Here is a 7,283-nt window from a genome sequence, read left to right on the forward strand (position 1 = left end):
AGTCGCGGCATTAAATATGCACTTTATAATTCTGACTGGCATTCCCGCTCAGGAGGCAAAAAGTATCTTTGCTACGTGTGAGTTTAATTGTCACATCCACACCGTTCAGCAGCATTTTTTCTTGAAAAATGAAATTGCGGCGTAAACCCTCTGCTACCCACACCAGCCAGGTGGCGGTCTTGTGATTCCCTCTGTGTCTTCCTGAAACCCTCTGGGGGACACCTGCGTAGAGAAGGTTTCATTGTGGTAGTTTAAAATCAATTCTATAAAGGCTTTGTAAGGGTAAGCGTTGTTGTCTGGCTGATAAGTCAGCCACCCAGAGTGACAGCCAGCTGGTGAAAAGGGTGGAAATGGGGTGATCCTGGCATTGTCATCGAGGTCGGAGCCGTCGTCTTTCGCTGTCTTGCAGCGCATGCACTGCAAAGTGCTGCTGCGTGCGGTCTAAGTAATGATCCCTGTGTCCTGAAACAAAACATTCTCGAGGGGCATTCACCATTCAAGCAGCCAAGGGGGCACCTCGCCAGAAAAGCGATGCTCAATCCTGGTTAGATGAGGGGCGATTTGAAATAAATCCAGCTGGGATTCAGCACATTCTTCAGGGCCCCATGAATGAAAGCCGTGTTGTGTTTTAAAACAGGGGTTTTCAAGCTTTTACTTTCTGAGTCCCCTCCCGCCCCCCACATGCTAGAAAAACTCCACGGCCCCTCTGTGCCACCACAACTGGTTTTCTGCATAGAAAAGCCAGGGACGGCGCTAGGGGGTAGCAAGCAGGGCCATTGCCTGGGGCGTGCTCAGGCTTCAGCTTCAGCCCCAGGTGGTGGGGCTCAGGGCCCTGGGCTTCAGCCCCATGCAGTGGGGCCTCGCCTTTCTACCCTGGGCTCCAGTGAGATTAATGCTGCCCTGCTTGGTGGTCCCCCGGAAACCTGCTCGCGGCCCCCAGGGAGTCTATATCCCCTTCCCCGTGATCTACGGTCCTCTTCCTTGGACGGTCTGCGATGGCTTCAGGCAGCTTTCATTTTAAAGGGCATGGGAGGGAGGGCCTGTAAATGGACGGCATGATACTGCTCTTTTTTTCCTAATCATTACTAGACCAGAGCCTTCCTCTTGCATGTACGTGCCTTGGTTGTGCGTCATGGCACTAGATACGCGGGTCACTACATCTTCGGTTATATGTTTCGCAGCCATTTTCATGTGAGGCTTAATAATTTCTAGCTCCTTCTCAAAATCGGCCCGGCTTTTCTAAAAAGATTGTGGAATATCCAGTTTAACTCAGTCCCCTACATAACAGGTAATCCCTGATTATCCTGGTAGGGCATAACCAGCCTGGGCCTTTTAATAGTTCTTAAACAAAAAGGGGTCCCCATAATTTTTTCTAGTCACCGTCCTTCAGCTTTCCCGAAGTGCAGATGACATTTAATGTTCACCTTTCCGAACAAAATGAAACGTTTTGATTCTGGTCTGTCTTTATTTCCGTCGTGCTGGTTCTGATGTGCTGTTTACTCTCAGGAACATAATGCAGTTTGCCATGCGTGATAGTGATAAATTCATTGTTGCTGCCGCAGATGTGAACGCAGCACAACAGCAGTACCTCGCAGTCCCCCATTAACTGATGCCCCTTTTGATTTACGTACCATAGGTGATTTTAAAAAGAGATTGTGTTAACTTTATTTTAAAACTGCCCGCCTAGACCGCTTTCCACACAGCCAGCGCGTTAGAACGGTTCACATCGATCGGTCGCCCGCTGATGGTTCTGTGGTAACTTCTGTATAAAAGCCTGCATCATGTTGCTGTATCAATAGGTGCTGCGGATGTAAAGTACCTCCACATCTTTCATTTTAAAGTGCTGTTAAATCTCTCCATGACCCCCACTTTAACTTCATTATTGATAACAAAACAGTATTTGTGTTAACAAATTCTTTAAAGCTTTGTTTACAAATTCTTTTCCACAGTCCATCTGTCATTTTTGACTTGATTGAAAATAGTTTTAAATGTCCTCGTCACCTCTTTCTCGGTCTTATCCTTTAGGGCTTCCACCCAGGTGTATTTAGACAGGATGTCTCTCACCGCTAAAATGTACTTACGGCCATCATGGTGTTTAGAGCAGGGAGCCATGTTAACCAGATCAGCCTGCTATTGTGTGTCCACATTAGACACAATCGCTTTATTTCTTTTAAACTTGATTCTGGCTGGTTTATGTAGGGCGCAAGCATCTTAATCTATAAACGAGGCTGCAAGCTGCTTTCTGCTCAGAGTTTTACCATGCTTTTTAGTAGCCTGGAATAAGGGCATCATGCCTCCAACACTCCCAACCTCTCCAGGAAAGAATATATTTTCTTTAACAGCCTTATCATTTCTGACCAATGTAACTCTAGGACTCCTGTATATGTAAGAAAACACTGTTGCTTTTTAAATACAGAGCAAAGCAGAATATTTTACATTCAAATACAGAGTCTTAAAAGCAAAGTAAATAAATGGTAATTTGTGGTATCTATAAACAGCTGTTGACACTCTTTGTGTTTCTCACACTGCACTTTTATTCTTAGTTCTGAAATAAAGGGTGTTTAAAGTCTAATCAATATTCAGCTTTATTGTTTCTGAACCTTTAGGTCTAGGTTCTGTCTTACTTGTTTTGTGCATCACCTCTGATAGTTAAACCTGGTAAATGCATTTCTGGGTACTCGTGTTTATACATATGTAGCTAGAATGAAAGTAGCTTGGGGGCTGGGAGGAGGGAGGAACCTGGTGTCTTTTTGTCTGTATTATCTGAGTCAGGGAGTGTTGCGTTTCATCGTTATTTGCATGCTTTTATTAATCAGAGTTAATACAGACAAGACAATTTCCAAGTAGCCAATTTCTGCTACTTTTTCTTCTACTTGTGGAAGAGTGATGACTGAATGTTCCTTGGGTTTCTTCTGACCACAACTGGGCAGTCACCAGTGAATCCATCCACTCGCTCCAGCTAGGCATCAGTCAAAGAGACGAGTTTCAGGTGGAACAGATGATGGTGGTGAAGACTCCTGCAAATTAATGAAATGAATGGAAACCTACAGGCTTTGAAGAGTCAGACCTTCACTTTGCACTTGACTAGTAGTATATTTGGCCAGATAGTTAACCCGAGCAGAGTTACATTTATTCTTTGTGGTAAGGCTGTGTATCTGACCTGTCTGCAGGAGCTGGGTATTGTACTAGAGGAGCACATCTGGAGAATTATGTCAGTCGAAGCAGTGAAATCCTGTGGTTTAGAATAAGAGAAGAATTGAGTCTATTGACTCCTCATGTCGGGAGGGGTCACTAGAGCTGAGTGAATAACAGATTTTGTTTGTTTGTTTGGTGGCCAAACCAAAGAATTGGGGGGGAAATTGTTTTGGATCAAACTGAAATGAAAGTTTTTCAGTTTTTCTTACTGCAACGAAATATGGAAAACATTATTTCAGGTAGAATGAAATGTTTTGTTTAGTTGTCAGGTGTGTTTTTCCCTTAAAATTTTTTTTACAAACGTCAAACCGTTTCATTTTGAAAATGTCAAAACAAAACATTTATATTCTTTAAAAAAAATCAATTTTTTTTTACCAAAATTAGTAGCCAAATTCAACTTGAATTCAATAAACCGCAAATGACATGTTTTGGCAAATAAGCTATTCATCCATAAAATTATCCCAGCTCTAGCTGTAGAACAGATAGACCAGCTGACAAATGAAAATTATTATTTAATATTACTTTTAGGCTTGGAAGAATTCCATTTTTATTTTTTTATCATTTTGACAGATAATATTGATTTTATTTTTAAAATATTTTTATTAATGTAAATATTCACAGTTGTGCAAAATTATGGCTGTTAAGTATTTTGTTGTCAATTTAAATGTTCACAGTTTCAGGCAATTATGCAGACAATAATTATTTAATGACTGTAGATACTGAGATTCAAAAAGCTTTATAGCCATCACAACATGAACTATCCACATCACATGTCAAAATTTACAAAGTAAATATCCTTAAATCAAACTCTAATAAGGTCTTAAGAAGCATTTTTCTTACTTTGCCTCTCTGCAAATTTCAATTATCAATGGAGATATTTTTCATCGGTTTGTGCGTGTATGGTGAAATCAACATTTATTGACATTTATTGATAAAAATCTAATCCTTCCAAGCCTAATTACACTGTAGTAAGATCTTAAAGCCACAACCAGGGTGGGCTTTATAGTGCTAGGCATTGTATAAGGGTATAAATGTCTGTCCCCACCCTGAAAGAGTTTACTGTCTTAAAGACAAGATGTAACAGGTGGACGAGACAAACAAGGGGGCTGGGGCTGGAGTGGGGTGATAGAGAAACAAATAAATATAGCCCACCAGAGGTAGTGATCGTAAGCAGTAGTGGTGACAAGTCTCATGGCCTGGTGCTTGCGGGAGGTTGTAATTAATGAGAGAGAGAGAGATATGATCACCCTTAAAACTTGCTAACTTTGCCTTAGGTTACTTCTGACCTGCCAACATTCCCTATGCTGACTGGAAGAACTACCACGGGGACACTGCCAATGCCGAGGTAACTAATCTGTGTATCTATGGCAAAGCTAGCGATGGTAGTTGTTAAGGCTGACTGCTGTATCTCTCTCTCTCTCTGGTTAAAATCTCCCATGAGCACCAGCGTATGAGATGTATCATCTGCTTTACAAGTGCTTCATCTTTGCCCTCTTCTGCCCTGGCTTGATGAGTCTGTAGACCACAGCAGCTTTTAATTCACCTCTCTGAACTGTGGTCCCGAAAGTGCTTCCAGGTCAAAGCAATCCAGCGAGCCATACAGCCAGCCAAACAGCAAAGTACCTGCGGCGTCATGGTGGGCTCCGGTGGAGACTCTGTCACTGGGTGGAACTGGGTCTGAAAGTGTTGGGCGGGGAAGAAAGAAAATTAGCAATGCTGCCTTTCCCCACCCCTCACCTGCTGCATCCCCAGGAGTGGCTTCACCCTGCCCCTCTCTCACCATTCAACTGCCCAGCCTCACTATTCATTCCTATTACGCTTCTTATGTCCCACCACCCTTCTCGTCTTTGCTCTTCCGTTTCCATTTCCTCCCACAATTCCTCCCTCTCCCCCGCTACAACCCTGACTGCCCCACAGTCCCCCAGACTCTTCAGTTTTTGTAAGAGATATAAAACAAATACAGTAAAGACAAGAAGTCCTGGGATTAATATGACATTCCCACCCTCACCCCATCCTTCTGCTTGTTGGTTGCCTCCCTTCTGGTGTTTATCTCTACATTGTAGGCTCTTAGGGGTGTGATCTCTGTCTTTCTTTCTCTCAGTACAGCACCTATCACAATAAGACCTCATGGCCTGACTGGGGCCTCTTGGTTCTATCACAATATAAATACTAGTCCTAGATAGGGCCTGTGTCAAACATTGGGCCGAAGATGAATTGGTCCATTTTTCAGTTGAATGTGTGATACCCAGATGGTCTGGAAATGGGGGCTGTAGAAGAATGCAAATAAATACATTATTGTGGATGATCTGAACTGGGGACTTTACTTTATTTGAATATCAGCCTGGAAAACTGGCACTGAGGACAGTGGTTCAAACGCGAGTCACCGGGCTCGATACAGGAATTGTTGGATGAAATTTTACAGCCAGTGCTATGCAGGAGATCAGAGTAGATGACCATTATGGATGGTCCATTTTGGCCTCAAAACCAGGAAAATGGCTGATAGTTAATAGAGTGACAAGGAGGGGGAGGTAATTGCTTTTATTGGACCAACTGCTGTTGGCGAGAGAGACGAGCTTTTGAGCTGAAGAAGAGCTTTGCGTGGCTCGAAAGCTCATCTCTCTCCCCAGCAGAAGTTGCTCCAATAGAAGATATTACTTCACCCACTTTGTCTCGCTGATAGCCTGGGACCAACATGGCCACAGCGTCACTGCCTACGATAGTTAATAGGTCAGACGTGGTAGAAGAAATGCAAAATAACCTATTTCATTCTTTTAAATGTAGATGTAGGTATAAATATCTAGATACCTGATATTTCCCAGAGTAGTGAAGGCGCTGTAACAAACTCCTAAAGAGATAAAAATTCAAGAACTCTTCCTTGGGGAAACAAAAAGAGAGACTTTTTTTAGGTTGCTCTAGTACATATGTCAACCTGGGTGACACTGGGCAAACAAACAAAAATCCAGCTGACTTTGCATTGCTTTGGTTGCTTTTCCCCCAAAATATTTTTCCATAGGGATGGTTGCCACCTCAGTTACCCTTCCTCATAAACTAGGCACTAGCAATCCCTTTACTACAACAGAAATAACGTATTGTGCCTTTACCTTGTTAGTGACTATTGAATCCCAATTGGCGTATGGAGCAGTGGTGATCATTGGAGCAGAGCAAGAACATGAGTCACTGGTGAAGTTTAGAGCTCGTACAAGGACTTGAACACTGCTGTCACCCTGGAGGCTTAAGAGGGCCTCATGTTTCGCCTATATCTTTGTGCAGACCCTCTGCACAAGGGTGAATTTCATCACTGCAGATTATGCAATGTACCAGGATGATACAAGGTCTTAATCTAAACTCGTCAGAAGGTATGTCTGCACAGCAAAAAAACAGGTTGGACAAACAACTGTCAGGGATGGTCTAGGTTTACTTGGTCCTGCCTCAGCACAGAGGGCTGGACTAGATGCTCTTTTGAGGTCCCTTCCAGCCCGACATTTCTATGATTACATTTTTCTAGCCCTACATGAATTAAGGCAATGAAGGATCATAGTGACCCTTCATGGAACAAATGAAGTAGTCCCATATTACTATGGTAACGTGATTCAAGCCCTCCCATGCAGCATGCCATCTACTAACCCCAAAGCTTCTATCATCAAAAACATCATTGTCTTCTTCAAAGGTGCATCTCCCACCAGCACAGCCTCTGTCCACATCACGGCGCTTGCGGATTTTGCCCAAGAACTCAAGAGCATCTGATTTCTTCAAGAAGGCTACAAAGGGACAAATCATTGTAGCACGTTAATGGAGAGTCAGAGAAGATAGGAGCATGCAGCATCATGCAGGGAATCTCCTGTTTACTACGAAGAGCAATCAGCCTACAGCTTTAATACTTTAAAATAACGTTCAGAACATGATGTTCACAGTGCTTATCATGCTTAAAAGTGATGCCTAGCATTGCTTTATTCTCAGGTATAACACCACACTACTATTGTGCTTGCCTTGGGTTTGCTTCCACTCCAACTGTAAGATCCTGAAGATTATTTTTTAAAGATGACATATGTCTAGCAGAGAGCTTCCTTCCAGCAATCTGCTCTATCTGG

At 42.9% G+C, this 7,283-nt stretch overlaps 1 long non-coding RNA gene across 1 annotated transcript; it reads right to left on the bottom strand.

The window, feature by feature from the left end:
* Positions 1-2,803: 2,803 nt before the first annotated feature.
* Positions 2,804-6,574, bottom strand: LOC112110076. Its single transcript, XR_002908373.3, has 3 exons — positions 6,001-6,574; positions 4,819-4,872; positions 2,804-3,017 (listed from the first exon to the last, which is right to left on the bottom strand). It is a non-coding gene; the product is annotated as an uncharacterized LOC112110076 (long non-coding RNA).
* Positions 6,575-7,283: the final 709 nt, after the last annotated feature.

Source organism: Terrapene carolina, unplaced genomic scaffold (genome assembly GCF_002925995.2).
Source record: "Terrapene carolina triunguis isolate 2854851 unplaced genomic scaffold, T_m_triunguis-2.0 Scaffold89, whole genome shotgun sequence".
NCBI classification, from domain to species: Eukaryota; Metazoa; Chordata; order Testudines; family Emydidae; genus Terrapene; species Terrapene triunguis.